General features: G+C 38.8%; 1 protein-coding gene across 13 annotated transcripts in view; it reads right to left on the bottom strand.

Annotated features, from left to right (window-relative positions):
* The window catches only part of TRPM3 (transient receptor potential cation channel subfamily M member 3), a 671,125-nt gene that overhangs the window by 381,014 nt on the left and 262,645 nt on the right, over nucleotides 1-27,466 (bottom strand). The window lies entirely within an intron of this gene.

The raw sequence follows: 27,466 nt of genomic DNA, 5'->3' as shown, positions 1-27,466 counted from the left end.
AGTTGTTTTCTGGATTGTCTTGAAAAATAATTTCAGTGATTTCAAGAAACGGAGTGACATACATGTTCAGTGAGCTACATTCCCTTCCAGTCTCTGCCATTCCTAGTGGAGGCTGTTCTTCTATATACTAGAGTGCTTTTTATAATAATCCCTGAAAGAGATATTGCTCAAATGAAAAACTCTTCCTGTCTGGCTTTTAAGTTCATTTCCAATTTTCTTTTCCTAGCTGCTAAAAAAAAAAAAAAGTATGGCTATTCATTCATTAAGAGTCTTTTGGGAAATAGTTGTACCAAAAGAAAATATGTATGACTTCTAGCCTGACTACCACCCAAACAGATTTCTAATAGCATATTCTTGGAGCAGGGGAGTATAGCACACCCCCTGAATTGTAGGGGGCCAATGTCTGGCTATTCCCTGTGAAGCAGTGACCTGATAAAATCACCCAGAACTGATTAACCATTCATCTGAGAATGTGCTGACCAGGCAGTGTGTGTGTACTAGTGATGGTCCCAGCATGGGGTAAAGTGTGCCAGTTAGAGACACAGTGTGTTTTATCTAGATCTCCCAAATGCTTCCTTCATACGGATAGCATCACTAAACTCTTTTTTTTTTTTTTTTGCCTCCAGGGTTACTGCTGGGCCTCATTGCTTACACCATGAATCCACTGCTCCTGGAGGCTATTATTTTTTTTCCCTTCTGTTGCCCTTGTTGTTTTATTGTTGTTGTTGTCATTGCTGTAATTGTTGTTGGATAGGACACAGAAAAATCAAGAGGGAAGAAAGAAAAATAGATACCTGCAGACTTGCTTTGCCACTTGTGAAGCACCTGTAGTAGGGGAGCTGGGGGCTCAAATTGGATCCTTGTGCTGTTCTTTGCGCTTTGCACCATGTGCGCTTAACCTCTATGCTACCAACATCTTAAATGTGTTTTAAGACCCTGTCTCACATATCTGCCTTGATCTGAGCCTGAAAATTACAGCAGTTCTGAAGACAATCATAAGCACTCTGTTGCACTAGTACATAGGTGTAGGCATCGATGGCTTTAAGTGGAACTCCTGCTAAGAATTATGCCAGGAATCTGTGGAAAAATATACATTAAGGTCCCTTGCTCAAATAATTGTAGCTAAATTGTAGGCTTCCATGGACTTTTCTAGATATGCTCTTGGAGGGAGAGTTATATGGAGCTTTGGAAGCTAGAATCTGGGATGTCAGACATACTTTTCATTAATTTTTATTCCTGTTGGACGTGGCTATAAGCTGTTAGCCTCTCCCAGTTAGCTGTGATATTTCCAACACATGGACCAGCTACACATGAAAAAGTAGAGCTCTTAGGGATAGAGAAAATGGCTCACTCGGATAGTGCATGCACTGCTTTGCTACAGGCATGACTCAGGTTCAATGCTGGCCCTCACCTCATTGAAGGAAGCTTTGATGTGGTGGTCTTTAGCACTCTTAGAGTGGTCTAGTCCTATAACCAGGGCCCCCTGACTTGGAGATCGACCTTGTGCAGTGAATTCAAGAATAGAGGCCTAATCATTTGATATTTATTCATGAATCTGATGGACAGAACTCCACTAGTAAGTGAATTTTCAATTAACAACCACAGACAATGTAATAAAATATTCTCCGAGTAACGCTGCTAATTCTTTCCCTTGGTTTCATGGCTGAGTTTCTTCAAAATGGCTCCTATGTTCACTGGCAATAAGCCAGCCCTGCTCCTGCTGAAACAGTTTAGGTTCTTTTTAGCTCACTGGAACACAATTACTGTAGTTTCTAAGCAGGTCTCCCTACCTCCAGTTTCTCCTTGTTCAGCCTTCACAGTGCTCCAAGAAAGAGCTTCTTAATCTGGTTCTTTAGGCTCTGCACTATTGATATTTGGGGCTGACTGATCCCTTGTTATGAATGTAGAAGGGTTCACCTGTATCTTGTAGGATGTTTGGGGGGGGGGGCAGTGGTCTCTAACAATAAGAAACCAGTATCATGTCCATCTACTCTTGTGACAGAAGAAAAAAGAAGTTTCCAGTCAGGATTTTGTAATCGCTTCTCTACTGGACATGGGCATTGACAGGTCAATCCATACCCCCAGTCTGTTTCTAGCTTTCCCTAGTGGAGTTTCAGGACATACTGGTGAGGTTGTCTGTCCAGGGAAGCCATGTTGGCATTATCTGCAACTTGGTGGCTGAAGAGCATTAAGATATAAAGCAGAACAATTTGTTTAATAATCAGGAACCTAAAAGTAAAAGTACAATTTTGGGGGTCTTCATGTTGGAAGAAGCTAGGAAGTCTATTTAGATAGATTCGAAGAGTCCCATAATTTTTGACTAAGCTCAACAGCTAGCATACAGGTAGGCTAAGAGTGTTGTCTGGGAAGATGATGTCAGAGTTGAGGACAGGACAAGAAAGCTGGATAAGGGCAAAGCATAGCTCCCAAATAGGGAAAAGTATATAATATCATTAACTGTATACCCCAACGATCTGACCTTGATTAAGCCCATGTCTATTCTTATTTAGCACAGAAGCCCGTGTAACTTCTGTATTCCATGGTCATAGCTAGGAACATTCTAGGCTGCACTCACTTCAGAACCAGTCTTCCTCTAGTAGCAGATTATGTTGACCTAGCCTCCCTCTGGAGAGTGGGGTAATTTCTATCACTGTTGTTCTACATTGAGGGCAATGTCCTGTACAGGCCCACAGAGGGTTTATGATGTTGTTCCTGATTGAGATGACCAGTGATGGTGGTGAGAGGGATCTGTGGCCCATCATATCTATGTGAGAATCCCAGGATTCCCTGACTAGGGCCCCAGATGATGGGGTGGCTTGGTAGTGACCAAAAAGGTCATCATTAAAGTGTGCCAGTCTCTTGCCTTTTTCCAGCTTTTATTGTCCTTACTTTATCTGTCACTCAAACCATCTACTGTTAAATAACCTAATGACCTTACTCTTCACCCAGTGAAACACTAATGTTCACAGGTCTACACATTTGCTTCTGCTTTATCTCAGACCTTAAGCACTCATTTCCTTCTCTTTCAGGAAAACCTAATTTCCTCAAATTTTATCTCAAAAATTGGTTTCCTTTCATGGGTACTGCATGACTACTTCTGTGTCTCCCTCTCACCTATTTATTCAGAATTATCTTACAACAATTCTCTGCCCACGTTACAAATGCTTAGTATAGGAAAAACACAATTTGGTCCTTAAAAATATCTATGAAAATGAATAAAAATTTGGTCTTAAAAATACACCTTAGAGAATAGTTCTAAATATATATATATATATATATATATATTATAATGGGATAAGACTATTGAAAATAAAATTAAATATGTATTCTTTGTCCTATAGTATTGAACTTGGAATCATGATATTAGCCATAAACATTATAGAACATATCATTTACATTAAATACCCAACTATTGTTTAGTTAAAATTAGTAAGAAAAATAAGCCAAATAACTCATTCTAAGCACAGTTCAACCCACTAAAAAAACATGTGAGTTCTGTTCACTTTGGTGTTTTTTTTTTCTTTTAATAGATATAAATTATACCTCAGGTCACCTTTAAAAAAAAATCAATGATTCAGTAGATGCTATTTAAGCATCTCTGGTACAGTTGTTACAAAGGGAACTTCTGGGCTTTAGGAACTGCTCTTTAATGACTTAATAATTGTAGTAATTTATAGCAATTAGTTTGTCTCCATCTCTCCTACCCCTTTTAGCCCTCACTTTCTGTTTAATAAATGTGTTTAGTTGATCCTAACAATCCAATCTTAACCCTACCTAGGTCTCACTCACCAATTTCTACCACCTTAGCTACTGTGAACTCAGAAGAAAGGTGGTGGTAATGGAGATATTTTTGAAATCTCCTCTTTAAATTTATGATGTCAGTATTTATAAATGATAATGAGGAGGGAAAATAAGCAAAATAAACAGTGAGATGGATTCAATAGCCATTCTATATGATGGTGTATTTATAAAAAGCTTCTTTCCCTGAGTTTGCAAATTGAGACTCATTTTTACATTCTTTGAATTTTTAAGCATATCACCTGATTTAGCTAAATAGACACTTAATTAAGACAAATAAATAAATAAACAAAGGGTGAAGATTTAAATTCACGTAATTAAATAGAACCAATTCACTGAGATTTATTTGAAATCACAAAAGATCCAGGACTGCCAAAGAGAATCTTGAGAAAAAAGAATAAGAATGGAGGAATCACATTCTTTGACATTAGACTGTAGTCCCTAAATCAGTGCAGTATTGGAATAACAGTAGACACAGATGGATGGAGGAGATTTGAGAGCCCAGAACTAAAACCTCATGTATATGGACTGTGTAAAAGAATATCTCTTCAGCAAATGATGTTGAGAAAATTGGAAAGTAGCACTAAGAGAATAAAAATGGGTAGCCCAGTGGATAAGAAGTTGAATTTTTAATAATAATAATAATATTAATAATAAATAATGAAACAGAATCATCATCTTTCAACTTGTACTAATAGTAATTCAAAATGAACCAAAGATAAAATAGAAGGGGGAACATAGCAAAATACTCCCTGAAATTGTCTTCAGAAATATAATCAGAGACTCAACTTCAACAATAAGGGAAACAAAAGCAAAAATATATGTAAAGTGCTACATCAAATTAAAAAGCCTCTGTACAACAATGAAATAAAAGACCCATGAAAATGAAGAGTTAGAATTGGGCATGTCACTAAGACTTAGAGATGACCAATAGGCAAATGAAAAAAAGCTCATTTTCACTTATCATCAGGGAAATGGAAGTCAACAGTGAGAAGCGACCTCACTCCCATGAGAACATCCTATATTTAAAATGCTTCACACAACAAATGCTGGTGAGGATATGGGGAGAAGGGGGCACTTCCATACTGTGAGTGGAAACTGGTGATGCGGACTCTATGGCAAATAGTAGGAAGGAGTTGGGGAACTTTAGCCATGAGCCAACAACTGTACTATAAACATTAAACCCTCATTATAAAAATGGTAAAAGAGAAAAAATAGATTTGGTTTAGCAATTTCTCTCTTAAATGCATGTGCATGTATATATGCATGTGTACATGTATATGTGTCTTAAGAAAACAAAACACTAATCCAAACATAAATAAGCCATGCAGCTCAACAAAAAATAAATATCCCAAGAAAAAAGTGTATAAAAGGCTTGAATAGACAGTTCTCTAAGGAAGACAGTCAACTGGATCCCAGACATTTATTAATATTGATTTACAGGATAACAGGGGTACAACTCCACACCATCCCCACCACTAGAGTTCTGGATCCCTAGTCTCTCTATTGTAAGCTATAACAGTTCTCCCAAGGTTGCAGATATGAATTCCAGACATTTAAACAATGCTCATTAAAGAAATGCAAATCAGAATTGCACTGAAATTCTACACCCCACACCTGTGAGAATGGCCTACATCAACTAAACAGGAAACAAACACTAGTGAAGATGAAGAGAAAAAGGAATTCTGCTACACTCTTGAGGGAATGCAAACTGGTGCAACCCACTGGAAAAACAGTATGGAGAGTTCTTAATCAAATCAAAATAGAAATACCTTATGATCCAGCAATACTACTCCTAGGTGTAGCTAAAGGGAATGAAAACACTAATTCAAAGGGACATACACCCCACTATGTTTACAGCTGGATTATTTATAGTAGGCAGATGACCTCTCACCAATATGTCCTGGAACCCCACTTCCCCACAGCCATACCGTACTAGGGAAAGGTAGAGACATGATAGGGGTATGGATCAACCTGTCAATGCCTATGTCCAGCAGAGAAGCACTTACAGAAGCCAGACCTCCCACCACCTTCTGTAACCCATAAAGATCTTTGGTCCATACTCCTAGAGAGAATAAGGAACCTTCCAATGGAGGGAATGAGATGCAGAACTCCGGTGGTGGGAATTGTACCCCTCTTATCCTACAATCTTGTCAATCATTATTCATTATTAAATCACTAATTAAAAAAAAGTATCAATATACAACTATGCTCATTCCAGTACCACTCCTAATATCTAAAATTTGGAAACAACACAAGTGTTCAATGATAGATAAGAGAATTATGGTATGCATATGCTATGAAATACTACTCAGCTTTCAAAAAAGATCTTTCAAGATCTAATTATTTACTGCCAAATTCCTAAACTACATAATTTATCATCACAGATACCTATAAAATTTAATGGGAGACAAAATAAGAAATGTCTCTGACCACCATTGAGCATATTGGAATTACCATGTGATACACATATAATAAATGTTATTACATTTATGCCAATATTGTTTTTATGAGTAATTTTTCTGGACATTTGAAATGAGAATAAGCTTTCATCAGGCAACTATTGAGTAACTGTACTTTTTATTTCTAGTTTTTCTTTCTTTTTTTTTTTTTCCTCCAGGGTTATTGCTGGGCTCGGTGCCTGCACCATGAATCCACCGCTCCTGGAGGCCATTTTCCCCCCTTTTTGTTGCCCTAGTTGTTGCAGCCTCATTGCGGTTATTATTGCCATTGTTGACGTTGCTTTGTTGTTGGATAGGACAGAGAGAAATGGAGAGAGGAGGGTAAGACAGAGAGAGAGGGGAGAGAAAGATAGACACCTGCAGACCTGCTTCACTGCCCGTGAAGCGACTCCCCTGCAGGTGGGGAGCCAGGGTCTTGAACCGGGATCCTTACTCCGGTCCCTGTGCTTTTGCACCACGTGCGCTTAACCCACTGCACCACCGCCCGACTCCCAGTTTTTCTATTTTTTTTGTTAAGACTGGGAAGTGAAACCATCATATAAATTTAGTATTTTCTTAATATCTGACTATATGTGTATTTCAACATTATGCATAAGTGTATTTTTGTTATCTCCTAGAAACTACTTTTTTCCATTTTATGTACATAAATACATGCATTGATATGCTCATATAGATAAAAAGTTATATTTGGGCAAAAGCAGAGGTATTCTAAGAATCTATAAAGTACTATGTACCTTTCCCATAATTACCTTTGATGAAAATAACATCAACAGTTGTGCAATTATAGTATGACAAGTGTGAATGCCCTAATTGGTCAATTGGACCAGAATGATGAATTGTTATTTAAAAAAAAACAACAATGTCACTTCTAATCTATTACAACAGTAATGAACATCCAAGCAATCTACTTCCCACGGATATCTTCAAAGCTCTACAGAATGCTATTTGAACCATTCTTTAATTGCATCTGGCACAGATTATAGCATGCTCCATAGAACTAGGAGGGCGTATTAACTAGATTTAGTCCTGCCCAAGTCATTATAATGATGAGACTTTCTATGACTAAAGTAAGCCAATCTCTAGTCTTCATTATGAATTATTATAACCACCTATCACATAGTAGGCAAACACTAGAAGAAGAACATAGTAGTCAATCTAAATTTTAGATTTTATGGTAATTATTAACTTTCAAATTTATTATTAAATTAACTAGTAGTTTAGGGTACATTTCACTTTTGAGGTGTGGGGGGAGAGCTGTTTTAATCCTTTTCCTAGTTTTAATCCTTTTCCTAGGCCAGTGTAATTTACATGTACTCCTTATCCTATACAATGGACAAAGGCATGCAGGAAGAAATGGGAACATATGAGGGACAGCAAGAAAATTTTTGGAAATTTCAAAGTGAGTGAGTGATAACTGGTCAGGGACAACAATGTTAGAATGTGTCACATAATCCAGCAAGTTGGTCCACAGTGATATATCTCAGACAGGTTTAGGAATAGAGGATACATTAGATTTTTTTTTTAAACATGTACCAGGGAATGAACTCAGATCCTTGCACATGCACAATACCACTGAGATGTTGTCAAAGCCCAGTTAATATACATGCATACATAAAATACATATTTGAGAGAAAGAAGGAAAGACATCAAAGCTCTGCTCCACCATCCATGGACATCTCTTGGTGCTGTCCATGGTGTTCCTGTGTGGTGTTAGGTATGGAGCCTAGGACTTCATGTATGGTGAGGCATGGAATTTATCTGCTAAATCATCCTGACAATTTAAGTGTTTCTGAAAGACTCAGTTGGGGTGGGGGAGTGAAGCTTCCTTGAAAAAGTTGGCTGAGAGTTTAAAAGCAGAAACCAAATTTCCTTCTCCATGTTTCAATTTGAACTTTAATGCAGTGTTTGTAAACATAAAACCATCCGAGTGCTAATAGGACTAGAGAAAAGCTTCCAGCATGAAAGTCAAAGACCATCAAAAGTACCACCAGAGAAGCCAATGCCAAGGAGAACTACTATAATGAGTAGTCTCAGAGAGATAATGTGTGTAGAAGAGAAACCATAACATAAGGCATTAAACAAACAAAAGCATTAAAGGGTTATTGGAGAGGTAAAGATATGATTTTCTATAGCTAGATTAAGTAGTAGCAGTATAAAAGATAAAAGAAAGCTAAAGAATCAGCAGTAAGCACAGAAAAAGAGAATAGAATATATATCAAGGGAGAAACTTATCAAACACCAATAAGAAAAGTTCAAACTGTGGAAATTAACATTCCAAACTGAAAGAGTAATAAAGGGCTCTGTATAAGAGCACTGAGAGTATAACCAAAGTATAACCAGTATCTGAGTGAAGCAAAAGATTGTATAAGATTTCAGACAGAGAGCAGCAGGTCTCACAAATAAGGAAAGGAAATAAGATCATGAGTTAGCAAAAGCTGGAAAGCAATGATGATACCTGGAAATCAGGAGGGGAAGTGATGCTTAGTCAAATGTAAGAATAACACAAAGGAGTGTCCAGATCTAAACTATGCCAAACTTTAAGCTCTTTTTCACCCTTCCTCAAAAAATGAAAAAAACAAAACAAAACAAAACAAATAAAAAAAACAAACTACTGATAAATACACTCCAAGGACATGTGAAAACAAGTTTTCTAAGAAAGAGGAAACCCAACATAGGACAAAAACAAACAAAAAAAAACAAACAAAAAACAGTGTCAAGTTGACAAGATAGCTGAGCATATTACTCTGTAACCACTATTCCAAACTGAAGCATGGAGATTCTTGGGACAAGACAATTGGAGTAAAGGACACATTTTACTGAGAATTTGGGAAGCCCTGACTGGAGAGAGAAAGAAAGATGTGCACATGAAAACAGTAAGAAAAGCAAGCCCAAACAGCCTAGATATTTCTCAGGACAGCTTTACTAATCTTACTACTTGGCTCAGCAGTATACCAGGTTTTATAATGTCATAAAAATCTAAACACAGGGGAATCGGGTGGTAGTGTGCAGTGGGTTAAGCGCACATGGTGCGAAGTGCAAGGACCAGCGGAAGGATTCCGGTTCCAACCCCCAGCTCCACACCTGCAGGGGAGTCCCTTCACAGGCAGTGAAGCCAGTCTGTAGGTGTCTATCTCTCCTCCTCTCTGTCTTCCCTTCCTCTCTCCATTTCTCCCTGTCCTATATAACAATGATGAAATCAATAACAACAACAATAACTGCAACAACAATAAAAGACATCAAGGGCAACAAAAGGGAAAATAAATAAATAAATAAATATAAAAAATTTAAAAGTCTAAACACTGATTATGAATTAAAATCTATCATTTCTTTCACTGAATTAATCTGAAAACACAAGCACATGCAGAAATTGTATGCACACCTATGTTCACTTCAATACTATTTACAGTCATTCAGTATATGGAACTAACCCAAGCATTCAACAGACAAGTATATTAAGAAAGCATGGGATATATAAATTACTTAGCTGTGAGAAAAGATGACATTTTGCCCTTTGCTACAACATGGATGAACTAGAGAGGGTTGTGCCAAGTGAAAGAATTCAGAAAGAAAAGGAAAAATTCCAGATGATCTCATTTATACCTGTGATATAAAGAAACAAAACAAGGGAACAAAGTCAAAGAGGAACAATCCCCTAGGCTCTGAAGGAAGACGTGAGGTTACTAAAAAGGAAGGTGGAAGTAGGGACTGCAAAGGCCAGAGGATCCAGTAGACTTTGGTAGAGGATTGCTGGTATTTTGGTGGTGGGTGGGCCATGATAGCATACATCAGATTGTACACCTAGACCTGGAGAGAGAGAGGGCAACAAAGGAAGAAGAAGAAAAACGAGGAGGAGGAGGAGGAGGAGGAGGAGGAGAAGGAGGAAGAGGAGGAGGAGAAGGAGAAGAAGAACAAGAGGAAGAAGGAGAAAAGAAGTAGGAGAAGCAGAAGGAGGAGGAGGAGGAGAAGAAGAGGAAGAGGAAGAAGAAGAAGGAGGAGGAGGAGGAGGAGGAGGAGAAGAAGAAGAAGAAGAGGAAGAAGAAGAAGGAGAAGTAGGTGTGACTTAGAAAGGAAGAAAAGCTAGGGCCATAGAAAAAAATGGGCAAATATATATATAAATATAGATAGATAGATAGATAGATAGATAGATAGATAGATAGATAGATAGTTATAGTTATATTCAGTCCTATTATCTGTGATCTTGGGAAAACTAATGCAGTTTTCAATGGAGGGAATGAGGATACAGAACTCTGGTGGTGGGGAAGCTGTGAGATTATACCCCTGCTATCATATTACTGTAAATCAGTATTACATAACTAATACAAATTGTACACACAAAGAAGAAATATATATATATATATATATATATATATATTTCTTAAGTCTATGAGAACAAGGGGTAGAGAAAGTATGTTGGCAAGAGAGAGTAAAATGGCTAAAATCCATTTTACATTGTAAAAAAACACCATGGAAAATTAAGAACAAAGTATAACCATGCTATTTAATGTATTTACTATTGTGGAGAAAGAGAGAGACACCTGTGAAGCTTCCTCCCTGCAAATGGGGAGTGAGGTCTTGAACCCAGGTCCTATACCTTGTAATGTGTGCACTCTATTGAATGCATCACTGCCAGGCCTCCTAACCATGCTATTTAATCACCATCAATTAGTCTTCTTTCTAGTTCCTTCTGGGTAGATATCTGTATAGAACATGCATGTACTACCCATTAATAACTGCTATACTAGGCAGGCATTGATTTTCTTCCCTATGTCCCTCCCACCCTCCCTCCATCCTCCCCTCCTTCCTGTGTGTGTGTTTTGCTTTTGTTTGAGAGAGAGAGAGAGAGAGAGAGAGAGAGAGAGAGAGACCATAGCAGCTATGTTTCTTTCAATATGATGGGGTCAGGCTCAAACCTGTGTCATTCACACGGCAAATCAGTACACTATCCAAGTGAGCTATTTTACAGCCTGTCAGGTAGCTTCTTCTGCATCGTGTCATTTAATACTATTGGTCACCTAGAGGCAAGTAGGTTAGTCCCCACATCACAGGCTAGAAGCTCCGAGATCCAAAAGGCCTGTCCAAGGATAGGTGGCTAGCAAAGTCAGACTCTACCTTAACCCTCCCACTGCCCAACCCTGAGTTTCACTGTTCAGTTTTACATAAGTTGTTTCTGGAATGACCATGCTTCTCCTGGTCTATAAGCAGACACTTGGATGTTTATTACTTTTTCTTTGGGGAGAAGTTATAAAGAAAGAATGAAAAGGCATGAAAATCTCTGAAGAGTCTTCATTCGCAGAATGTACTGGGTTGTTGGAAAAGTCCTGATGTGTTTTTTATGCTTTTATATGCAAAAATATATATACTGCCTTTTCTGACAACCCAAGAACATCCACACTATTTCAATATCTTGGTGTCTTAAAGTTTTGAAAGAATGTATTGACTGTCTTTTTTTATACAGGTAGATAATTTGTTATTTTTTTGCCTATACACTACTAGAATAAGGAAACAATACTTAGTCACTTTCAAAGAATGAAATTTCTTTTTAGTATACTTTGAAAAGTAAATTGGCATCTTAGTAAAGATAGCTTAGTAAAAATAGAAATAGGATAGTTTCTCTAAAACAGTACTTTCTTCCTTTGTACTAATGGGGTCAGACCTTGCATTTTTGAGATCAAACTTCTGGCTAATTTCTGGCATTTGATTTTTTTTTCTGGGAAAGAATTTCAGATTACCATTAATAAATTTCTGCATTAAAATGTGTGAGGATACTATACATAAGCACAAAGCACCATCTGTGTGCAGTATATGGTTGACTTCTGGAGGCAGGGCTATGGAGCAGCTGTATTTCTCTCCTCTCCTTTCCCAGGTCAACTAGGAATACCAAAGGAGACTACCTGGGACCGCAACAAGACAGGACTAAAACAACTTCAGGAACCCACCAAATCACTGGTGAGTGCAAACACGTGTGGCTCATGGACAGAGAAGAGCCTAGGGAGAGATTAAGTGGCTGGCAACAGTCCGGCAGTTTAACAGTTGAGACACCACATCCAGTCTGTTTCACCAACAAGGGAATGGCTGAAGGGAGGAGAGGACTCCCCTAAGACTCATGAAATGCAACTGTGACTCTCCATTGCTACTGCCCTCAGAATCTGGAGTAGTGGCAGTGAGGCCCTGTGCTGACACCAGGGGAAAGAGAACTAACCAGGAAACTCAGGAGAAGACCTATACCTCTGTGGCCTAGCAGTGGGGCTGTGAGAGTTTCTTTGCATAACCACTGGATTATCTCTGCACCACCGTGCTTTATATCTTGATCAGGAGTCAGTGATTAAACTAAGAGGTCTATTTTTAGTTTCAAAGTCTCCAGGATCCCATAGCATACAGGGAAGAAAAAGAACAAAAGAGGCTTTTAAGCTATTGAGCTCCAACTCAGAGATTAAAATAATATTGAAACAACTGTTAATTTCCACAACTGTGAACTCTTTAAGTATCTTACTTAGACACAAGTCAATCCAGGTAAGAATGATCAGTAATTTGAAAAATACTGAGAGAGGGACCTCATAACATACTATATAAAATGGTTAAACCAACAAAAAGAAATATTGGAGAAATGAACCAGGACAAGAGTCCAGCTAAAATCCCCCCAAAGGTTGAAGCACAAAATAATGAGGTCAACATCCAAACACAACTTAAGAAAATAATTATAGGAGTAAATAAAGAGTTTGAAAGATATGTCATTAGAAATGCAGAAACAATAATGAGACTCAGGAAGAAAACACTAATTATCTCAAGGTTATTAGAGAGCTGAAAGCTGAAATAGCTGAGCTAAGAACACAACTAACTGAACAAGCTAAAACAGTACCAGAACAGGGTAACAAAATAGATGAACTCTAGAAAACAGTAGAGGGGAGAGAGAATAGAATAAATGGGGCTGAAGACAGAATTAGCAAGATCAAGGACAAATTAGAGACAACTAAAAAGGAAGTAAGAGATCTCAGAAAGAGAGTAAGAGATTCTGAAAACAACAACAGAGAATTATGGGATAACTTAAAAATAAATAATATATGAATTATTGGCTTACCAGAGGAAGAAAGAGAAGGAGGGGAACAAAGCATTCTTCAGGCCATAATAGCTTAAAACTTCTCTAGTCTAGACAACATCAAAGACATAAAGTTTCAAGAAGCCCAGAGGTTCCCAAACAGAATTAACCCAGACTTTAAGACGCCAAGTCACATCATACTTAAAATGGAAAGGAATAAGGATAAAGAAAGGATCCTGAAAGCTGCAAGAGAAAAACAAAGAGTCATCTACAGAGGAAAACCCATAAAATTAGCAGCAGACTTCTCCACACAAACTCTACATGCCAGAATAGAATGATATCTATCGAGAGCTCAATGAGAAAGGTTTTCAACCAAGAATACTGTATCTTGCTAGACTGTCATTCAGACTAGATGGAGGCATAAAAACCTTCTCAGACAAGCAACAGTTGAAAGAATCAACTATCACTATGCCTTCCCTGAAAGAAGTTCTGAAATGTCTCCTATAAAAAGTCAGACCACCATAAATAGGCCACTTATCAGAACACTCTAAAAACATACAAGAATGATTTTAAAATGTCTTCAATATTTGATATCAATAAATGTCAATGGCCTGAATTCACCTATTAAAAGGCACAGAGTAGGAAGATGGATCAGAAAGCACAACCCAATAATATGCTGTCTACAGGAAACCCACCTAACTCAGCAAGACAAACACAGACTCAAAATGAAAGGATAGAAAACTATCATATAGGCCGATGGCCCACAAAAAAAGGGCAGGAACAGCTATTCTCATATCTGATACCATAGACTTTTAAGTAAATAAAATTTAAAAATATAAGGATGGACACTACTTAATGCTCAGTGGATCAGTCAATCAAGAGGACTTAATTATTAACATCTATGCATCCAATGAAAAGCCATCTAAATATATCAAACATCTACTGAAAGAGCTACAGCAATATATTAACAGCAACACAGTCATAATAGGACACTTCAACACTCCACTCTCTCAACTTGACAGATCATTAAGGCAGAAAAATCAATAAAGACATGAAGGAATTTAATGAGGAGATATATAAACTAGAACTATTAGGCTTTTTCAGAGTCGTTCAACCCAAGAAACTGGAATACACATTCTACTCAAGTCCACATGGGTCATTCTCATGGATAGACCATATGTTAGGCCACAAAGGTAGCATCAGCAAATTCAAGAGCATTGAAATCATCCCAAGCATCTTCTCAGACCACAGTGGAATTAAACTAACACTTAACAATCAACAAAAGACTAGTAATAGACTCAAAATGTGGAAGCTCAACAGTACACTACTTAACAACTACTGGGCCAAAGAGGAAATAAAGGAAGAAATCAAAATTTTTTGAGAGTTCAATGAAAATGAAGACACAAGCTATCAAAATATTTGGGACATGCTAAGGCAGTATTGAGAGGGAAGTTCATAGCCATACAAGCACACATTAGGAAACAAGAAAAAGCACAAAAACAGCCTGATTGCACATCTTAAAGACCTAGAAGAAGAAGAACAAAGAAACCCTAAAGCAACCAGAAGGACATAAATAACTAAATAACATTGAAAACAAGAAAACCATACAATAGATCAATGAAAGTAAATGTTGGTTCTTCGAAAGAGTGGACAAAATTGACAAAATTTTAGCCAGATTCACAAAACAAAAAAGGGAGAAGACACAAATAAATGGGATTGAAAATGAAAGAGCATATATCACAACAGACACCGCAGAAACCCAACATATCATGTGGGGCTTTTATGAACAACTATATGCCACCAACCTAGAGAACCTGGAAAAAATGGATGATTTCATAGATACCTACGAACTTCCAAAATTAAGTAAAGAGGAACTAGATAACAAAAACAGGCCCATCGCAGCTAATGAAATTGAAACAGTTATCAAAAACCTTCTAAGGAATAAAAGTCCTGGACCAGATGGCTTTACAAATGAAGTCTACAAAACTTTCAAAGAAGAACTAATAGCTCTACTTTTAAAGGTCTTCCAGAAGATTGAAGACACAGGAATAATCCCTTCCAGTTTCTCAGAAGCCAACATCACTTTGATACCAAAAGCAGACAGGGACACAACCAAAAAAGAAAACTACAAACCAATATCCCTGTGAACACAGATGCTAAAATATTGAACAAAATTCTAGCCAACCAGATACAGCAGTATACTAAAAAGATTGTTCATCATGACCTGCTGGGGTTTATCCCAGGGATGCAAGTTTGGTTTAATATACATAAATCAACCAACATGATCCACCACATCAATAAAAGCAAGACCTAAAACCACATGGTCATATCAATAGACTCAGAGAAAGCCTTTGAAAATACAACATCCCTTTATGATAAAAATGCTACAAAAAATGGGAATAGATGGAAAATTCCTGAAGATACTGGAGTCTATATATAGCAAACTTACATCCAACATCATAATCAATGGTGAAAAACTGGAAGCATTTCCCCTCAGATCAAGCACTAGACAGAGATGCCCACTATCACCATTACTAGTCAACATAGTGTTGGAAGTTCTTGCCATAGCAATCAGGCAGGAGCAAGGAATTAAAGGGATACAGATTGGAAAAGAAGAAGTCAAACTCTCCCTGTTTGCAGATGACATGATAGTATACATAGAAAAACCTAAGGAATTCAGCAAGAAGCTTTTGGAAATCACCAGACAATACAGTAAGGTGTCAGGCTACAAAATTAACATTCAAGTCAGTTGCATTCCTCTATGCAAACACTAAGTTAGAAGATGAAATCCAGAAATCAATTCCTTTTACTATAGCGACAAATAAATAAAATATCTAGGAATAAACCTAACCAAAGAAGTGAAAGACTTATATACTGAAAATTATGAGTCACTACTCAAGGATATTGAAAAAAACACAAAGAAGTGGAAATATATTCCATGTTCATGGGTTGGAAGAATTAATATCATCAAAATGAATATACTTGCTATCCTCATCAAGATCCCAAGCACATTTTTAGGAGAATAGAGCAAATGCTACAAATGTTTATCTGGAACCAGAAAAGACCTAGAATTGCCAAAACAATCTTGAGAAGAAAGAACAGAACTGGAAGCATCACACTCTTAGTTTTCAAATTGTATTATAGTGCCACTGTCATCAAAACTACTTGGTACGCAAACATTAATAGAAACACTGACCAGTGGAATAGAATTGAGAGCCCCCACACCTGTGGACATCTAATTTGTGACAAAGGTGCCCTGACTATTAAATGGGGGATAGCAGTGTCTCTTCAACCAATGTTGTTGGGAAAAAATGGGTTGAAACATGCAGAAGAATGAAACTGAACCACTATATTTCACCAAATACTAAAGTACCCCCCCAACATTTCATCTGTGCTATTCCAGCCTTTATATACATGATAGCTCAATAATTCATTTGGCTTGGTATGTTAACTCTCTTTTCAGCCACCAGGTTCCAGACATAGTTTGATGCCAACCAGACTTCTCTGGACAGATGACCCTCCCAATATGTCCTGCAGCTCTGCTTCCCCAGACCCCCAACCTACTAGGGAAAGAGAGAGGCAGGCTGGGAGTATGGATTGACCAGTCCACACCCATGTTCAGCGGGGAAGCAATTACAGAAATTAAACCTTCCACCTTCTGCATCCCACAATGACCTTGGGTCCATACTCCCAGAAGGATAAAGAATATCCTATGGTTTTGGTAATGTCTCTTTTTTTTAATAAATAAAAAATATTTTAAAAATGTAAAGTCCAAGTGGATCAAGGACTTGGATGTTAGACCAGAAACTATCAGATATTTAGAGGAAAATATTGGCAGAACTCTTTTCTGCATAAATTTAAAGACATCTTCAATGAAATGAATCCAATAAGAAGACTAAGGCAAGCATAGACCCATGGGACTACATCAAATTAAAACGCTTCTGCACAGCAAAAGAAACCAATACCCAAACCAAGAGACCCCCTCACAGAATGGGAGATCTTTACATGCCATACATCAGACAAGAGTTTAATAACCAAAAAATATAAAGAGCTTGCCAAACTCAACAAGAAAACAAATAACCTCACCCAAAAATGGGGAGAGGACATGGACAGAATATTCACCATAGAGAGATCCAAAAGGCTGAGAAACACATGAGAAAATGCTCCACGTCTTTGAGTATCAGAGAAATGTAAATCAGGACAACAATGAGATACCACTTCACTTCTGTGAGAATGTCATACATCAGAAAAGATAACAGCAACAAATGCTGGAGAGGTTGTGGGGACAAAGGAACCCTCCTGCACTGCTGGTGGGAATGTAAATTGGTCCAACCCATGTGGAGAACTGTCTGGAGAACTCCCAGAATGCTAGAAATGGACCTACCCTATGATTCTGCCATTCCTCTTCTGGAGATATATCCTAAAGAACACAACACACACATCTAAAAAGATCTGTGTACACATATGTTCTTAGCAGCACAATTTGTAATAGCCAAAACCTGGAAGCAAGCCAGGTGTTCAACAACAGATGAGTGGCTGAGCAAGTTATGGTGTATATATACACAATGGAATACTACTCAGCTATAAAAAATGTTGGCTTCACTGTTTTCAGCCGATCTTGGATGGACCTTGAAAAATTCATGTTAAGTGAAATAATTCAGAAACAGAAAGATGAATATGTGTGCAGTATATTATGGAGAGGGGAAGTCAGCCTGGGTGGTGTTTCCTCAAAGGACAGTCTCCTGCACTAGATTCAGGTATGGATATTGCTAGAGATTGGAAGGCCGTATGTACTCAGAAAAATATTTGCCCATAGAACTTCCAAACTGAATGGCCTGCTTAATCACACAGTGTATTTTTGCCTGGTGAAACCACATGGCTCACATGAGTGTTGGGTCAAAAAATTAATTCTGTTGCAAGTAATCTTTAGTAATCAAAATGTTCCTAGCCCATTTTTCACCCTATAGATTTAATGGAAGCTCACTTTGATTTACAGGGTTTTTGTTAGGCTCAATGAACAAAGAGTTTGAATGGTTATGATAGGAGAAACTCTTTTATATTGGGTTGTTGGAATAGTCATGAGACATTTTAGCACAGAAAAAGTGTCATGACTTTTCCAACAGTCCAACAGATGACCTGTTATCATAGAAATGTGTTACAGTGATCAGGTGGTAGCACAGCAGTTAAGCACACATGGTGCAAAATGCAAGGACTGGAGGAAGAATCCCGGTTCGAGCCCCCAGCTCCCCACCTGCAGGGGAGTCGCTTCACAGGCGGTGAAGCAGGTCTATAGATGTCTGTCTTTCTCTCCCCCGTCTGTCTTCCCCTCCTCTCTCCATTTTTCTGTCTTATCGACAACATCAATAACAATAGCAACAATAAAAACAACAAGGGCAACAAAAGGGAAAATAAATAAATATAATAAAAAAGAAGTGTGTTATAATAGTGTGATCACTACTACATGTAATGATTGTGTGATGTAAGCATCAAAATGGTTGCCAGGGTGCCTGGCCACCATGGGCTTATGGTGTACTAGATGCTCTTAGCAGTATCTTGATGACTTTGATCTGAGTGTGTCAGGAAATTGTGAGGATGTGGTAGAGCCTGGCAGGGCTTGACCTGAGGAGTGCATCTATTCTGTCAGTCTCTTTCTCTACCGAGAGGTTGTACAAGGAGGGACAGGAGTAACTCCCAAATTTTTCCCCTTATTATTAGACTCCCTGCCTTACAAAGCACCCCACATTTCTGATACTATGGCCATTAAATAAAAAGAAAGGGGGAGATGTTGGCAAGTTGTGAGGAGCCTCACAAAGCACCCTGTGTTTTTCTTCCTCCAGGAGCCTGGCATTCCTTAAAACATTAAGCCAACTCCACCATACTATGGCCTATCTACATAATCATTGTTTTGCCTGAAAGATCCCAACCCATTCCATTCCTTTGATCTATTTTCTTTCTACCCTCATGCATGCAGGGTATTATTAATCCTACCAGTTAAAACCCTCGCAACAGTTGCTAAGGAAGTTCCTACCTTTTCAGCCCTTTTTGCCTTTCTCCACCCCTTTCCTAGCCATTTCTGTTTCCGACTTGCCACTTCCAGGTCTGCCCTTTAAAAGCCTTGGCTCTCTGATCAAAAAAGAATTGCATTGCCTCACTGCCACAAGCTTGGTTCATGAGTCATCTCCCTCATGTCGCTGAGTGAGTAGCAGCCCAGGCTGGCTACAGTCATATTCTCTCCAACCCAGAGAGTATGCGCCCAGGAAGAGGCAACCCCACACTAGCCCGGCATGAGTGTTCCTCCTAGATCTGAAATAGGCAGGACTCTGTACTTATATGTATTGGAAAGGGAAAATTAATTCATGTAGCTGGAATTATGTCACTGTGGTAGCAAAGCACAACTCCCCACACACACCCCAAATCCCACACGTGGTCAGATTAAAGGTCTAATGGTAATTAAAGATTGACAGAGAGTGAATAAGATTAATATTAGAAAAGGATTACATCAAACAAGATTTACATCAAAGGATTCTTTCTCTTTCCTCCCAAGGAAGGCCTGAGACACGAGAGAAGTCTTAATGCAGGCTAAGCTTCTCAGTCATTTTAAAAAGAAGTTGAAAACTATGGCAAGGTAAGCACAAATTTAGTCTCCTGGAAAATATCAGAAATAAAATGTTCTTAGCTCATCTTTGCACACCCAAGAACATCACATGATGTAGATGGTGAACTAGGTCATTGGTATCTAGGAACATAGACTACTATTTAGAGCAAAAGCATTGATGGTAGACAGAATGAAAAGGCAAGACAAATAATATACTAGCCCTGCAAATTTCAACACAGATATGTGCTCATTGTAGATGGTCAATTTCCTGTATGGCATATTTGAAAATGTAGCAGATAAATATCTGTTTTCCAGTACACTGTCATCTAACTCTGATGTACACTCATAGAGCACACACAGGTGTCAATCAGGAATATGATCTAAAAGCAGAATGAAAAACAACATACTCAGAAAACCACTTTAGAACAGATCTTCTTTGTGACAACTTAAAAAATGGGAGGTAATTTCCTGTTAGGTGTGCATTTGTCTGTAATTTACAAGTGAGAAAAAAAAAATCACAGCATGAGGGTGGGAAAAGATGCCTATGGTAAAGAGACCTTCAACTGCAAGTTCTGTGAAGTCACCAGAAATGATTATATAAGAAAACACCAAGAAACACATTTCATTGGTTTCTATGGTGGCACTGCTAGTCAGGGGCAAAGTCAAGCATAGGATAAAGCAGGAAGCTTGTTGTGGGTTACGGGTACATGGACATGGTGCTTTGTGTGGCATTCACTTGGAGCATCTTGTGTCCAGAACTCTGTGTCCAGGTGAGCCCCTTTGCCAACCCACCATTGTTTTCTATATTCAAAGTTTGCAGTTTAAGGAAACTCTCTATAAATCAACATCCTTGTGTCTTTGGTACAATGCCAAGGCAGAATCGGTTTTTCTTTTCTAAAATCACCTCAGGGCTTCACTGCTCTGGACTGACTCCCCCCCACCCCCACCCCCCAGGGTTATTGCTGAGGCTCTGTGGCGCCACTATGAATCCACTACTCCCAGCAACCATTCCCCCCCACCCCAGTTTTTATTCAATAGGACAGAGAGAAACTGAGAGGGGTAGGGGAGATAGAGAGAGAAAACTGCAGACCTGCTTCACCATTTGTGAAGCATCCCCATTGGAGGCTGGGAGAGGGGGCTTGAACCTACATCCTTGTGCGGGTCTTTGCGCATAGTACTATGTGCAATTAACCAGGTGTGCCATCACACTACTCCCTGGGCTGACTTTTTCTGATAGAGGAAGAGAGGCAGACAGACAGATAAATAGAAACTATAGTACCAAACCCTCCTCCAGTGCTATGGGAGGCCAGGTTCTAACTTAGATCATACACAAGGCAAAAGGGTGCACTATTGTAGCTACACTGCTAGCCCAGTGTCATGACTTTATATCACTTTATTTATTTAGTAAATGTTCCTCAAGCACCAACTACCATGTACCAGACTCTTGTTTTAGACACTTGACCAAAATTGCTCTGAACATCATAGTAAAGTGAAAGACTCTTAAGCATTCAATGATTCTATAAAGAACAGAGAATGCAGAATTAGGTCTCTCTGGGGCCTAGGTCTATCTGGGCTTTCACACAGAATTATCACATTTAATATTCATTCCTAAGTAAATATAATATAAATGTAACACACTGTTCATTAATTGATCAATACAGCATTACTAACAGTACTTGATTTCCTATGTGTAAATATCACTATAACACTGTTTCTTACAGTAGACATTCCTGAGGGTCTTTGTGTAACTTATAACTTATTTCTTCTTCTCTCTCTCTCTCTCTTGACACCAGGATTAGAGCTGGGGCTCAGTGCCTGCACACCATTTCTGGTCACCACTTTTTTCTTTATTTGACAGGATGGGAGCGAGACACCTGCAGTACTTGCCTCACCTCTCTTGAAGCTTCTCCCCTGCAGGTGGGGGTCAGGGGATTGAACCTGAGTTCTGCTGCATGGTAGCATGTGCATCACCACCTGCCACTTCTGCATTGGCTTTATACTGACCTATTGAGATGCCCAGGCCCTGCTGTGAAACTTGCAAATCAGAAATGAGGAAAGCACTCAAGGTGTGGAATCTGGTAGCATGAGTTTGAGCACTGACTGTACCAGGTGCTGGGTCAGAACCTGTGAGCATTCTTGGGTTTTCAGAGACTTTTGTCACTCTTTGAGTTCAGGAAAAATGACAATGGCCTCTTTACTCATATACACTGAACATGAGAGGGGAAATCATTCCTGAAAATACTTTTCTTTTTTAAGTAGAAACAGAGTGTCGTATGCTTTACATTGGCTTGTTCTAGCCCTCTCCCGCCAAGAGAATTGGATCAGGCCTGCTAATTTCGCGGGCCCGCTTGGCCCCGCCCCAAAAGGAACCCCGGGAGAGGGTTCCTGAGTTCGAGAGTGCCAGAGTTCCTGAGTTCCTGAGTTAGACTGAGTTCCTGAGTTCCTGAGTTAGACAGAGTTCCTGAGTTCCGGAGTTCAAGAGTTGGAGAGTTCCCGAGTTACAGAAAAGGAAAAAGTGCTTGCGCCGCCGCAAAGAGACAGCAGAGTTCTGTTTGGTGATTAGTTTGTCTTAGTTTGTGAATCGTTGTTCCTGAATAAAGAAATACAGCTTCCCTGCCCAGCCGTGTGTCTGGTCGTCTCTGTTACCCGCCCGTGAAGCTAGCCCGGCCAGCCAGAGCCTTCCCGAATTTTAACAACAACAGAGAGAGGCCACAGCACCAAAGCTTCCTTCGACGTGATAAAGGTTGACTCTGACCGAGTCGCACACATGGCAAAGCAACACACATATGAGCTAATTTGCTGCCCCCATGAAAATACCTTCTAAAGTTTCAAGTGACAGATGAGCAACAGGTTTGTGATAATACTGTCTGCCCTTCCAAACACATACATTTCTCACCTCTGAAATGATCCAGTGGGGCTTTTTTCCATTTACAGAATTCTCCAGAGTACATTGCTTTAGATTTTCTTCATTTCTTTAAGTATTATTAATGGAAAAAAAAACCCTGAAAATTTTATCATCTTTAGGGGCTGAGAGATTATTCACCCAAGAAAGCAAGTTCTAAATTTAATGTCCCTCCACCTCTATTTGTCTAAAAAAATGAAATATTTGACTGTGATTGGTAGATTTATGCATGCGTAACACCCCAAAAACAAAACTTTATTTATTATTTATTTTTGGCAGAACCATGGCCTTGCGCAATTTCTTTTTCATATAGAAGGAGAGACCAGAACTTCCTCTGTTACCATAGCAACTCTGAGGCAGTGCCAGGGCTAGAAGCTGGATCTTGTGCATGCAATGCAGGTACCATTCCTGGTAAACGCTCTCTTCAGCCGTCACATCCTTACTATGTGCTGTAGCACATCTATTCACAAAATACAACCCCCCCAAAGAATCCAGAGGGGCATGTTCATTGTTGAAGCTATATAAGTAATATCTGGATAAAAATTTCCTTCATCCCTTTCGATATTTTAATTTATTTATTTTCTGAAAGAAGAGAGAGACAGAAGCTCTGCTTGGCTCTGGTTTATGGTGGTGTGAGGGATGAACCTGGGACTTTGAAGCCTCAGGCATGAAAGTCTTTTTGCATAACCATTATGCTATCTCTCCCTAATTAGAATTATCTAATGCTATGAGTTGACCAATTAAAGATGACCTCAGTGACATTCCAACTATTCATGTGAGACAATTTCTATTTCATATTACAACCAAAACAACAACAAACCAAATACTATTTCCAATGAATTGACCACACTATAGGCTTTTTTTTTTTTTTTTTGAGGGGCAGGGGAAAGGGAGCCTGCACTGTGGATCTGCTTTAGAAGCAGATCTTCAGAGAGATTAATGATACTTAAAACTTACAAAAACAGGTTAGACTCAAAGAGTCCCAGAAACCAACAGAGTAATCTCATGAGGCACACACATTCTGGAGAACATTCTGGAGAATTCTCATCACAGAGAAAATGCATTACTGGTCAAATGGGTCAGACCACTGAAAGCCTTAAAAGATAAAAAAGAAACTAAAAACAAAAAAAATTGCAACCATCAGGTCACATCAAAGATCAGTGCAGATTAAGAATCTTTTTGGAAAGAAAGAGAAGAGAGAGACCAGTCTCTAGAGAAAGTGGTAAAACCAGAATAGCAACAATTTTACAAAAAGTTTAGGATGATCTGTTTTGTTTTGTGCAGACTGTGAATAGGTGCAGCAAAACCGCTGGATAATTTCAAGCTGTTTCCTTCCATCTGCTTGTTATACCTTTCCAGACTGCACACAATAGTTCTCCAGCTTGGTAAGGATGGAGATTTACTCTCACATATCTACTTAGCTGTATTGATCACTGGAAGTCTTAAGCCCTTCAAAACAGACCAGAAGCTGGGGTACATGAGACAGCTCACCTGGAAAGGTGCTTCGGATTCAAACTCCTACCCCTATGGCACTGAGGGAGAGCTTCAGTGCTGTGCTGTCTCTCTTTTTTCACCCTGACATATTGCTTACATTAAGCAGATAATTGGCACAACTTCAGTTTCTTTGAGATGAAATAACAGAATATAATCAGGTGCTAGAAAAAACCAGAACTCTAATGTGAATGAATATACATGACTTATGATAGAAAAAAACTGTGAGCAGATGAGTGCTTTTTTAAAAAAAAAATAGTGATATGCTATTACAAGATTATAAAATAACGAATAGAGTTCCACACTACATCTGCCACCAAAGTTCTGTACCTCTTGCTCCAAATTGGTTCATCCAAATTCTTAAAGACAGGTTGGCTACTTTTTCTTCTGTCGAGGTTTAGACAATGGGTACTTCCAATATCAAAAGAAACAATGAGAAATATAGATGCACATGCACAGCAGATCTTCACAGTGAAATTTTTTTTTTTTTTGCCTCCAGGGTGATCATTGGGGCTCACTGCCTGCACTACAAATCCACTGATCCTGGAATCCATTTATTTTTACCATTTTGTTGCCCTTGTTTATCATTATTGTTGTCTTTATTATTGTTGTCATTACTGCCGTTACTGTTGGATAGGACAGAGAGAAACTGAGAGAGGAGGGGAAGACAGAGAAGGGGAGAGAAAGATAGACACCTGCAGATCTGCTTCACTGCTTGTGAAGCGACCCCCCTGCAGGTGAGGAGCCAGGATCTCGAACTGGGATCCTTAAGTAAGTCGTTGGGCTTCACACCATGTGCGCTTAACCCTCTACAGTACCACCCAGCCCCCTCAGTGAGATGTTTTAACACTAATGAATAAAAGCCCAACAGTCTCAATGTATATCACTCTGATTGGACTAGGCAGATTTTTAATGAAAAATAACACTAAACAATAATAATGATGAGATTTGTAGAAACCAGTGTTTAAACCAGGAGATTTGTGTTTTATTAAAAGCACTTTCTTGTTCATCATCAGTTTCTACATGACAGAGCTGTACAAAGAATGACCAGCCCACAGAGTATTTTAGTACTAGGCAGGCCCTTTGCCTTATTTATTTATTTTTGACAAATGAGATGAAATACAGTGAAGAAAAGTGCTAAAGTTAGTCCTGAATTTCCCCCATAGTTTTAGGAGAATTCTTTAGTCATATTGGATAGGTACTTCTGAAAGTCTAGGTTGAGTTTTGAGAAGAGGGTTGTTTTTCCAGAAGCAAGTTCCCAGCAAAGTTATAAAATCTGTAGTTCTATGTATCCCAATTGTAGGCAGGAAGAAACAGAGTATGTTAATGGATTGTAAAGTTAAAAAAATGGTGGCTCTAACTCATGCAGATAATATAGTGAATAGAAGAAAATTCTCCATGTATTTGCTGAGCTCCAACTTACTGTCTCTTCTTAATATCTTGAGAAAATTCAAGAGTGCTAGTCCCATAAATGATAGCAAGGCTTAAGCTCTCTAGGCAGCTGTCACTATCTAACAGTGTAATAGTCCAATTCAGAAATTACTCATGATCTCCAGTATTTTGAACATAGCTAGTTCAGGCAGTGTCCAAAATAAGATCCCTGGTCAATGTAAACATTTTGAGGAACTCTTGAGAACTGTGTATTGAAGGAGCCTAAGGTAGTTTTAAAAAGAAAATTTTATTTTGGAGAAGGGGTTTTCCCCACCTCCTCAAAAGGTTTCAGATGGAATTTGAACTGAACAAATGCTTTTAGTTCAAGCCTTAACTTAGCTTGGCTTCTGGAAATGTGTGCTTACTTGGTGAGTTGGTCACCATGTACAACTTGGGTAATTTGCCTTCCTCTTTCCTCTCACCTAGGGAGTAATCCGGAAAGGGAGTAGATATAACTAGAGAGAGGAAAGAGCAGGGCATGAAAGGCAGGAGGAAAGGATCAAGAGGATCAAGTATTCTTGATGAACCAGAATAGAAAAGCAATAGTGTACCCCAAAATCTAGAGAGAGGAGAGTTCAATGTCAATCACTGTCATCACTGCCATCATTGTCAATCTCACATTTGGTCAGTGTCATAAAAGATACCTGCTATTCCTGAAGGAGTCCTTTCAGTTTGAATTTATTTATGATGGTTGGGCAGGGTGGTGGTAGATCTTGTTAAACCCACACATTACCATATGCAAGGATCCAGGTTCAACTCCCACTCCCAACCTGCAGGGAAAAAGCTTCACAAGCAGTGCAGCAGGTCTACAGAAGTCTTTCTCTCTTTCTCTCTCTCTCTCTCAGTCTCTCTCTCTCCATATATATACTCTTTCTCCTTTCAATTTCACTCTTATCAAATAAAATAGAAAAGAATTTTTAAAAAGCTGCTGGGAGTGGTGGATTAATTGTGTAGGCACTGAGCCCCAACAATAACCTTGGTGGGAAAAAAATCTGTTAATACTAGATAACCCCTCTTTCATCCTCCATAATGACTGCAGTGTCAATACATAAATTTTTATCTGTATAGATTATTACAATATCCACAAATATGATAGTATGTTATAATTAATTTCTCTTTACTTTTTCTCCTGATACCCTGACTTATGCTTGCTTATTTGCCCAGCCTTGAAAAGCCCAAGAGGGCATTTTTCATTCAGATAGATAGACAGAGAGAGAGAGAGAGCGAGAGAGAGAGAGAGAAGAAGAAGGGACATCAGACCACTGGAGCTTCCTCTGGTTTTATGGCACCTCCTGCATAGTACCTGGACTCATACCATGGCATAGTGTGTAAGGCAAGGCATGCACGCCACCCAGTAAGCTCTCTCTTCAGCCTGGCTAATAATCATGCACCATGCTCTTCTTGACTATAAAACTCTATTTTCTGCAAGCCTATTTGCAGAGCCTTTACACTTGCTAGATGGGCTAAAGACCAATTTATGAATCATTGAATTAAGACATTCCATCTCAAAATCTGTTAGGTTGAATTCAGGGAGAGATATCAGAACACTGTTCTATCATATGTGGGGCCAAAGATAGCACCAGAGTCACACACACATGGTGTGGCCTCTTCCCTCAGAGTCACCTTCTCATGCATGATAGTTTTGGCTTTGGAGCTGACCTCTAAGTCACACAATGTTCATAAGGAAATGCCTGTCCCTTTGGACCACAGATGCTCGAATGCCTTTCATCACTCTGGTTCCTAAAGAGCTGGAA

The sequence above is a fragment of the Erinaceus europaeus genome, chromosome 10, assembly GCF_950295315.1.
Source record: "Erinaceus europaeus chromosome 10, mEriEur2.1, whole genome shotgun sequence".
Taxonomy (NCBI): domain Eukaryota; kingdom Metazoa; phylum Chordata; class Mammalia; order Eulipotyphla; family Erinaceidae; genus Erinaceus; species Erinaceus europaeus.
This window is presented reverse-complemented; position numbering and strand designations above follow the sequence as displayed.